General features: G+C 43.9%; 2 long non-coding RNA genes across 2 annotated transcripts; both read right to left on the bottom strand.

The window, feature by feature from the left end:
* Nucleotides 1–937: 937 nt before the first annotated feature.
* On the bottom strand, nt 938–1,747 carry LOC139085416 (uncharacterized). The gene is made up of 2 exons (XR_011543672.1): nt 1,580–1,747; nt 938–1,328 (listed from the first exon to the last, which is right to left on the bottom strand). It is a non-coding gene; the product is annotated as an uncharacterized lncRNA (long non-coding RNA).
* A 3,344-nt stretch (nt 1,748–5,091) lies between these two features.
* Nucleotides 5,092–10,156, bottom strand: LOC139085415 (uncharacterized). Its single transcript, XR_011543671.1, has 2 exons — nt 9,585–10,156; nt 5,092–7,255 (listed from the first exon to the last, which is right to left on the bottom strand). It is a non-coding gene; the product is annotated as an uncharacterized lncRNA (long non-coding RNA).
* Nucleotides 10,157–10,356: the final 200 nt, after the last annotated feature.

Here is a 10,356-nt window from a genome sequence, read left to right as displayed (position 1 = left end):
CTCATCATGGATGTTTGACCTGAATGTTAAACATCAAACTGTAACACTTTTAGCAGAAAACATTGAAGAAAATCTTTGTGAGCTTGGGTTCAGCTCAAGAGTTAAGTTCTTTTGGGTTAAGCGAAAGAGTTCTTAGATAGACACCAAAAGCATGATCCATAAAGGAAAAAGGGATAAATTGGAGTCTATCAAAATTAAACTTTTGCCTTATGAAAACACTTTTAAAATAAAACGAAAAGCTACAGACCACGGGTAAATATTTGCAAATCACATATCTGAAAAACAGATATATATCCAGAATATATAAAGAACTGAGCAAAAAGGAAACAGCTCAATTTAAAAATGGTCAAAATAGGGGCTGGTCTGGTGGTGTAGTGGTTAAATTCATGTGTTCTGCTTCAGTGGCCTGGGGTTCGCCAGTTCGCATCCCGGGCACAGACCTATGCACCGCTTGTCAAGCCATGCTCTGGCAGGTGTCCCACATACGAAATGGAGGAAGATGAGCACAGATGTTAGCGTAGGGCCAATCTTCCTCACCAAAAAGAGGAGGATTGGCAGTGGATGTTAGCTCAGGGCTAATCTTCCTCAAAAAAAAAAAAATTCCTATAGATGCTTTACTGAAGAAGATACATAGATGGCAAATAAGCATGTGAAGAATGCTCAACAGCATTAGACATCAGGGAAATACAAATTAAAACCACAATGAGATAGCGTTAGATAACTATCTGAACGGCCAAAAACCAAAGCAGAACAAAAAATGATAATGCAGGTGCTGTGAGGGTACAGATCAGCTGGAACTTTCATACATTGCTTCTAGGGATGCAAAATGCTCCAGCCACTTGAGAAACAGTTGATAACGTCTTACGAAGTTAAACATACTCTCACCACAGGACCCAGCAATCTCACTCCCAGATATTGACTCCAGAGAAACAGAGAGTTTTGTTCATATAAAGCCTGTTAACAAATGCTTGTCCCGGCTTTATTCATAAAAACTAAAAATTGGAAATGGCCCAAATGTCCTTCAAATGGTGAATGGATGAACAAAGTGCGGTCTATCCATACAATGAAATGAAAGGGAACTCAGTCATAACAAGGATGAAAGTACATTAGACCCAGCAACAAGGATGGATCACACATGCATGATGCTAAAAGAAAAATCCCAGACTCAAAGGCTGACATTCTGAAAATGCAAAACTCTAAGGATGGACAACAGGCAGCACCGCTTCTGGTTAGGGCGGGGCGACAGCAAGGTAGCAGCGTGCAGCAACTTTTGGGATGATGCAAGTGCTTTTGTCTTCTGATGGTGGTAGTGGTGGCACTGTAGATATCTGCCAAAACACAGAACTGTACGCTAAAAGAATGAATGTGCCGTAAATTAAAAAATAAAAACAAGTATTAGTGAAAGGCATAATGACACATTCGTAATCTACAGTCTCATAGCACGGACAGCATTTCCTGCATCTGCTCTTTACATGTTGGCCAGCTAACTGGAAGTTGTGGGTGTGTTGGTTTTTGGGAGCTGGGGTTCGGTGGCCATCAAGGCATTAAAGAAAATCACGCTGGGAAAATTTCAAGTTACCTATTGTTAGGAGAGGAGAAAAAAACAAGCACAATTTCCTCTCTCTCAGCATGTGAAGGTCCTTGGGACCTTCTCCTGTGGATTCTCCTGCTGTTTCCTGCCCGGGAGGCCAGGGTTCAGAACTTCCCCTCCTCTTTCCAAGTCCAAGTCAGTTTCCCTCCTCCAAACCTTAACAAGCAGAACTCTGAATAAGTAAAAAGCAATCAGCAAGATCAAAGACGTACAACGACAACAGCAAAATGCAAAACCTCCCATGCCCGTGAAAGAAAATAAAACTACAAAAAGCAAACCAGCAAAACCAAGCAGAACAATCTAGGCATAGAAATGGCTTTACAAGGGCCAGGGGAAAATATCACGCCGACAATTTTCCTGAAGGGACCACTAAGTTAAGACAAACGAGATTTCAGAAACGAGCCTTGGGGGCCGGCCCTGTGGCTGAGTGGTTAAATTCGCGTGCTCCACGTCGGCGGCCCAGGGTTTCGCTGGCTCGGATCCTGGGCATGGAGCTAGCACCGCTCATCAAGCCATGCTGAGGCGGCGTCCCACATAGCTCAACTAGAAGGACCTATGATTAGAATACACAACTGTGTACTGGGGGGCTTTGGGGAGAAGAAGGAGAAGAAACAAAAGAAGATTGGCAAGAGATTTAGCTCAGGTGCCAATCTTTTTTTTTAAAGATTGGCACCTGAGATAACAACTGTTGCCAATCTTCCTTTTTTTCCCCCCTGCTTTTCCTCCCCCAATCGCCCCAGTACATAGTTGTGTATTTTTAGTTGTGGGTTCTTCTAGTTGTGGCATGTGGGACGCCGCCTCAACGTGGCCTGATGAGTGGTGCCATGTCCGCGCCCAGGATCCCAACTGCGAAACCCTGGGGTGCCAAAGGCGGAGCATGCAAACTTAACCACTCGGCCACGGGACTGTCCCCTCAGGTGCCAATCTTTAACAAAAAAAAAAGAAACGCGCCTAGTTCTTAATGCTGCCCTGACCCCTCACCTCCAACCCCCAAAGCCAATGGAAGAACAGAGTGAGAGGCCAAAATTCTGGGGCGGAGGACATTCGGTGACACCTTCCAGTTAGAGGGAAAGGAACGAGGTCATCAATGACGTTGGGAAGAGCTGCAGAAATGATGACTGGCTTCTACACCCCACCATCTCCAGGGTCTTCCTGGAGGCAGGGCGAAACACCTGGCCTCACTGCTTGCATTTTTCCTGGCTTAGGAGCACAGCTAGAGACGGAAGACGGAACAGTCATGTCACCATTGCTCTCGTTTTCTCCAGCCGCAAATTCCATAGGGATTCAGAAAAGACATGACTACTGTTTGGTCTGAAAAAATGAAGAACATCTCCCTATCTGGAGCTGCACTGGACTTTGATTTCCTTTGACTACAATGAAAAAAATTCTAGACCCGGGAGGCAAAGACTGTTCCTATCTCCCGTTCAAGTCAGTGCCGAGCTGCGCCCAGGACCTCCTTGCCCTTCTCCAGCCCGCCTGTTCACGGTGGGCCTCTCCATCTCCCAACTGCTTTGCCGTCCAGAGTGGGCATTGTCTCACCGGGGGCTGGGACCGTCCCCAGGAGTTTTGCCTGGAGCCTGTGGGCAGAGCCCCGTAGGAACTGTGGGGCAACAGGTTTACCCATGGAGAGACACTGACCCCTCCTGGAATTCCCCCTCGGCAGGCTGTGACGGCTCCCAGGGTTGTCCTGAGAGCCTGGTGTTACAGAAGTTACACAGAACTAAAACAGCCCGTTGGGACTGGCTCCCGCGTTACCTAAAGGCCCCTGTAGAGTGTGTGTGTGTGTGTGTGTGTGTGTGGTTGAAACTTTAAAATACTTGTTGTTGTAAAACAAGCAACAGACAGAACAACAAACCCGCAAATGTTTCATCCAATTAAATCACAAACTTTAAAAAAAGAAAGGGGGCCAGCCCGGTCGCATAGTGGTTAGGGTCATGTGCTCCACGTCGCTGGCCCGGGATTCGCCGGTTGAGACCTACACACTGCTCATCACGCCGTGGGGTGGCGGCATCCCACAGAGATGAACTAGGAGGGCTTACAGCTAGGATATGCGACTAGGTACTGGGGCTTTGGGGAGGAAAAAACAAAACAAGAGGAAGATTGGCAGCAGATGTCAGCTCAGGGCCATTATTCCTCACCAAAATAAATAAAGAAATAAAAATGAAACAAACAAACGAAACAGTACCCAGGGCTTACCTTGAAGTCCCTCCCTCACGTCTCCTTCCCTCCCCCAAGCCAGCCACTGTGGTCTCCTTAGCTGATTTGTCTCAGCTATCTAGGCTTTCTAAAAGCCTCGTGGTCAGTCTCAGGCGGGACTGAGGGCTCCGAGCACCTCGGAGCCCAGGGGGCTGTGCACGAAGTCAGACTGCCTTTGCAGCTTCCTCAAGGCAGAGGTCAGCCGAGGTCAGAGTGGGTGGATCAGTGCAGGAGGAATGTCTGAGGCAGTGCCAGCACGCGGCTCCCGATGGTGCTTTCCACATTGTGACCAGGGAGTGGCTTGGGATTATCTATTTCCTGTTTGAGAACGTGGGTCCCTTCTGGTTTTCATTCTCTGTTATTAAGACTGCCTTGAACCTCCTGTCCTCTCCCCCGCCCCTCCACAAGAGCATCACGGGCACATGGGGCCTCTGGCTACACTCAGTGTCAATCAGAAACAGGGTTTCGCCTGGCCGAAGGCTGTTTGATTATCTGGAGTCCAAACCTCCAGAGTCCGTTTACATTTTTCCTGAATTCATCATCTAAAGCACAGAATGGACTTTCCCAATGGGCAGTACTGCATCTAACTGAAACTCGGAAATTGTTTTCTTTTGGTTCGAGACGTTCCCTAGTTCTGAGCCCAGAGGGGAGCTTTCTTTTCAAGGTCGCTGCAGGTTGTTCACTGCACGAAGATGCTCAGCAGCGACGAGAGGGGCTGAAATCCAGCCTCCGCTCCACTTGCCCAGCCGTGTCCTGTGGCTGCGCCAGTCCAGAAGGGGCACAGTTTTTTCTTTTTTTAAAGATTTTATTTATTTCCTTTTTCTCCCCAAAGCCCCCCAGTACATAGTTGTATACTCTTAGTTGTCAGTCCTTCTAGTTGTGGCATGTGGGACGCCGCCTCAGCATGGCTCGATGAGCGGTGCCATGTCCGCACCCAGGATTCCATCTGGCGAAACACTGGGCCGCAGCAGCAGAGCGCGCGAACTCAACCACTCGGCCACGGGGCACAGTTTTTAAGTCGTCAGTCTACACGAGGAGCGTGCAGGTTCCAGAGACCCTCTTTCTACCCACTGCCCACAAAACAACCCCCTTTGACTAATCACAGGCGCTCTCATGGCACAGAGCGATCCTGAGGCTCGGACGGGCAGCGTGGGCTCTCGGGTCCCGTGGAGAACACCCTGGAGACGCTCCTCGTGAGATTCATGTTTAAAATTAATGGTCCTCCACTGTGGGTGCCTTTGCTCCCTGAGGGACATTTGACAATGTCTGGAGACTGTTGACACAAATAATCCATAACCAACCCGTAAATCAAAATTGTGGTGAGTTTATTATGAGCCAGATCTGAGGGCTAGCCCAGGGCTTTCCTTCCCCAAGGAAGGAAGGCCACCAAAGAAGTGGGGTGTACAGAGTGGTTATATACCATCTTGGAACAAAGAGCACACGTTCCATATGATAGGAATGTCCCTTTTACAGCAGTAAACGAGCTTGCCCAGCCGACACAGCTATTCACATAGCAGGAAGCTATGGACACAGCAGGTGGCAGGTCTGTTGTCTCAAGCTGGGTGGTCACAGGTGAGCATGGCAATCAATTCCTAGGCTAAAGAAAGATCCTTATCCTTAAGGAAATGCCAGTGTGGGGGAAGTTTCATCTTTATCTTCTCTCTTTTTTTTTTTTTGAGGAAGATTAGCCCCGAGCTACCTACTGACAATCCTCCTCTTTTTTCTGAGGAAGACCTGGCCCTGAGCTAACATCCGTGCCCATCTTCCTGTACTTTATATGTGGACACCTACCACAGCATGGTGTGCCAAGCGGTGCCATGTCCACACCTGGGATCCGAACCGGTGAAGCCCAGGCTGCTGAGAAGCAGAACATGTGAACTTAACCGCTGTGCCACCGGGCTGGCCCTGCATCTTTATCTTAAGGCCATTTGTTCTTGTCTTTGGGACATAGCAAATGCCTAAAGCAGATGTACAATACATGCTCAATGGCCACGTCAGGCCCTTTTGGAAAACAAGGTCAGGCCGAATTAGGTTTACACCAAATGGCTTCCTCGTCTACTCCAATATATCCTATTGCTTGCCATTTGTTTATCATCATCCCCCTTTTGATCTCTAATCTTTCGACAGAAAGTGTGGATGATCAAAATATTGTCCCTCGGTGCCAGGGTGGTTGCTGCCTGCCCTGGGTCCATCATGTCCCTCAGTGCTGGGCTTTCATCTCCTTTATATTTGCCCAGTTGTCCCCACTGGGGGGAAATAGTCAGATATAGTGGACAAGCATAGAGGTATATATATTAACACAGGAAGCATTTCATAGGTTATATCATTTTCAATTAATTTTAGATTGTTGCGCAAACATTGTACGTGTGCTTTTCTATAACTCCTTATGTTTACATTCTTCACAATTATAGAACAAGAACAGTAACAATGATAATAATTCAACATATTTGAAAACATTAGTTCAAAATGAGTTCTTAGGCATATCAGAAAAGGAAATTTGTCCAGGGTTGTAAGATCGATAGACCATCTCAAGTCACTGAGCAACTTTTACTCTAGTTTGTATGCCAGTCTTACAACACTGAGTAAAGAAAACAGCAATTAGTTTGAATGTTATTATTACTACAAGAATTCCAAGAAGTACTAGAGATAGGAATTGCAATCTGGATCTAGAAAAGCAACTGATCCTGGAAGGGAGCCAACCAAACAAATCAAGACCGGGTGTAGGATCGCATCAGGCATCCACCTGCTTCTTCATGTTCTTCCGCAGAGATGACACATGGGAAGATTCGTCCGGACAAAAGCAGAGCCTTCAGTTTGAGTGATTGCACATGTACTGCCTTGGGATGCAGTTAAATATCTAAAGCCATTCTATTTTGAAGGACAGCCCTTATTAAAGACATTCAGTATTTAAGAAGGCTATTTCTGCTTGACCATCCTTAAGGGCTTGTTGAGTAAATTTAGTCAGAGCTTCCGTATGTGATAATGACATCTTTCAACCCCAAAGAAGGAGCAAACATAGCCGCTTGGTGGCCATACCAGTGGAAGTGTGACTCCTTCCCTGCATCCAAGGGAAACTCAGGGTGCGGTGTTTTAGCCATCCAGGCAGTAGCCAAGCCCAGGAATTTGTCCCACATAACCACTGAGTTCCATTAGGAGCCACCCGATAAATGCCTGTCTGTTCCAAATCAATCACATTGCTTAAGTATGATAGTATTTTTAAACCTTAAATGGGCAATTATAAAATAATATACGGTTTAAGCATGACAAAGGTTTAAATGACAAGATATGAGGTCAGGAATACAGGCCTGGTCCGGAGTCTTGGGACAGCTGTCTACAGCAGACGCCGTCTTCTTCTCCTCCTGGTGTGGTCCTTTCCAACACGGCTGCAAACGGTCTTTTATTTGATGCCTCTTCTGATAAATAAATTCTCCAGGTTGTAGTCCATGATGCTTAAGGTCTGGGAGCTCTCTGTGAAAAGCATCGGCTACTAACCTTTCGTTTCTCTCTCTTTTACTCAAGTGTCTCAGTGAGACCTTGACAATAAGATATTTCCTTTAAGCAGAGTTGGTTCCTACACTTCTTTGTCTAATCGCACAGGCTGTCCTATTATTACTTCAAAAGGAGACAGCCGATGTTTTCCAAAAGTTGTAGATCTAAGATTAAGGAGCACTAACGGAAGAGCTTTAGGCTGTGAGAGAGTAAATGCTTCTGAAAGCTTTGCCAATTGAGGTTTGTTTTTAAAGATTGGCACCTGAGCTAACAACTGTTACCAGTCTTTTTTTTTATTCTGCTTTTTCTCCGCAGATCCCCCCAGTACATAGCTGTAAATTTTAATTGTGGGTCCTTCTAGTTGTGGCACGCGGGATGCCACCTCAGCATGGCCTGACAAGCGGTGCCATGTCCGCGCCCAAGATCCAAACTGGCGAAACCCTGGGCCGCCGAAGCGGAGCCTGCGAACTCAACCACTCGCCACGGGGCCAGTCCCTGGAAGGAAACCTTTTACTGCGTTAGCACAGTTAATAGAAAGTGGCAGGCATTCTGGAGGCCGGACAGCACATCCAGCTTGATAACATCCTCGCTGATCGTTTAAGTAAGACCCATTTGTAAACCAAATTCAATAATAGAATGCAGTCATGGTCTTCTCATCTTGTGACATTGAAAACAAGGTAGCGAGGTCAAAATAGTGAATAATATTTACCTCCACAATATAACCTAAGAAGCTTTATCATAATTTACTTGACAATGCTACCCCTGCAATTTAGCATCAAACAAGTCTAATTAGTATCCCTCCTTTATAGGAAGAGACAACAAATTTCTTTGAGAAGTCCCAGGGGCCCTCTGGAAATCCTCAAAGATGAAGGTCAAAATAAAGACTTCATTTAGGATATGAATTGTGAGGAGCCTGTCAAATATATCAAAAGTTTTTAAAACACTTGGTCAAACAACATCAAGTGTCTGCTGACCTGGTTGCTGTGACGCAATGCTGAGTTATCCATTCAGACAAAGTGACCACAGAAACAGTCTGCGGCAAACAGAGCATTAAAACACTCAAAGCCTTAACACAGAGACCTCATTTTTTGAACATAGGAAATTGCTTTAATAAAACATAGATTTTCTGTCTTTTAGGTAAACTTACTCAAAAGTAAAGAAAAATCTTTTATAACCTCTTTATCAAGAGTAGACTGACAGTTCAAGAAAATTATGCCTTTTAAGAGAGAAAGCCAAATTCTAATTCTTGTACCAGCTTACCGTTTATATTACAACTCATTTACTTAATTAGATTCATTTCTGTCCTAGCCAAGTTGACCATGTACAAAACTCCTCATGGTTTTTCTTCCATCAGCCTCTGTCACTTCCTTTTTACATTCAGAATTTGTCCCATACCTTTCTTTCTCCTCCTCGTACTTTGGGACAAATTTATCTTTCTGACAAAACAAAGAAAATATTTCCATTCTTTATATCTTCTTTACTAAAAATATGCATCTTTACGTCTTACTTTCTTGAATACAAATACATGTATTTTAAAATTTTGAGTAGCTTTAATCACATATCAGAATTTTTAATCCTTAGAAACCTTAGTTTCTAAGTAAAAACTAAGTAAGCAATTATAAACTTTCTTTTACATTAGCATTCTGTGGCCTGACAAATTTGTAAATACCTTTTATAATTTCTAAAAACGTTACTTCATAGTATAATCTTTTCAAAAAATACAAGATATATTTACTAATAGCCCTAAACACCTTTTAGCTTTTCTGTAATAAGAAGCCAAGAGTAGATAAACTTATGTTTAATAATTAATGTCTAACTTTTTATCTTATTTAGAGATGATCTAGATATTTAATGAATTTTTATCAATTAAAATAACCTAGCAAAACTTCAAAGTTTCAAGTTACCAAAGGGATTTTGGAAGCTATTTTAAGCACATACACTATAACATGCAATTATTGTTAAAAGTTCACCCAACACTCAACTTTTTCACATCTATTTAGTTACTTGTTCCCAATAATTATTTAGATTGCCTACAAGGCTGCATGAGACATTAGACAAAACATCATTGTAAGTTATTATTTTTGTTAACCAGTTTTGTAATAGAGATAACATCAGCTTATATGACCAAGAAACATAGAATAAAGGCCACATGTCTGCATTATTCCAATGCTGATAGCTTTGAGGAAATGCCTATTTTAATCAAACCAACAAACTTAAATTTTCATTTACCAAAGATTATTTCATATCACATTAACTTGAAAGACATTTGGGTTAGCTGTATTTAGAAAAAGTTTTTGTAAGCACTTACCTTAAGTCAGTTGAACTGAACTCTTTAGAAATCACACCCTCCAGGGGCGGGCCCAGGGCCAAGTGCTTCAGTTTACGTGCTCCACTTCAATGGCCTGGGGTTTTGCTGGTTCTGATCCTGGGTGCGGACATGGCACCGCTTGTCGTGCCACGTTGAGGCGGTGTCCCATGTGCCACAACTAGAAGGACCCACAACTGGAATATACACAACTATGTACTGGGGGGCTTTGAGGAGAAGAAGAAGGAAGAAAAAAAGAAAAGAAGATTGGCAACAGATGTTAGCTCAGGTGCCGATCTTTAAAAAAAAGAAAAAGAAATTAAACCATCCAGAGGTAAAATATCACACATTTATAACATACATATATAGACACACACATAAGCAACAGACAGACACAATGAAGATTTGTTTCAAAGATTTTCCTTAGATTTTTGGGCCAGAGTGTTTTCATAGCAGACTGCATCTGCAAAAACTTCTTTTCTCATTTTCTTTTTCTTTTTTTCAGTCTTAGGAATCTGGGATGGGAATATTCCCCCTTTTGTTAAGCAATTGCAAGTCACAGCATGAAGCCATCTGAAGTTCAGAGGGAGGATGCCATTCGGGAAGTGGACGGGCTATTTTTAGAAGCTCCATTTCCCGATTTTCTTTTTGTTTTGCTATAAAGTCCAAACGACTTCTAAGGACAGTGTAGTGGGTCAGAAGTGTGCTGCTTGTGAGTGTCACTCCCTGAAGAAAGGTCATAAACACTCTCTTATGTGTCTTGGTTTCTCCTGCT

This window comes from Equus przewalskii, chromosome 9 (assembly GCF_037783145.1).
Source record: "Equus przewalskii isolate Varuska chromosome 9, EquPr2, whole genome shotgun sequence".
In the NCBI taxonomy this organism is placed as follows: Eukaryota; Metazoa; Chordata; class Mammalia; order Perissodactyla; family Equidae; genus Equus; species Equus przewalskii.
Note: the sequence above shows the minus strand (reverse complement) of the source record. Positions and strands in the feature narration are given on the sequence as shown.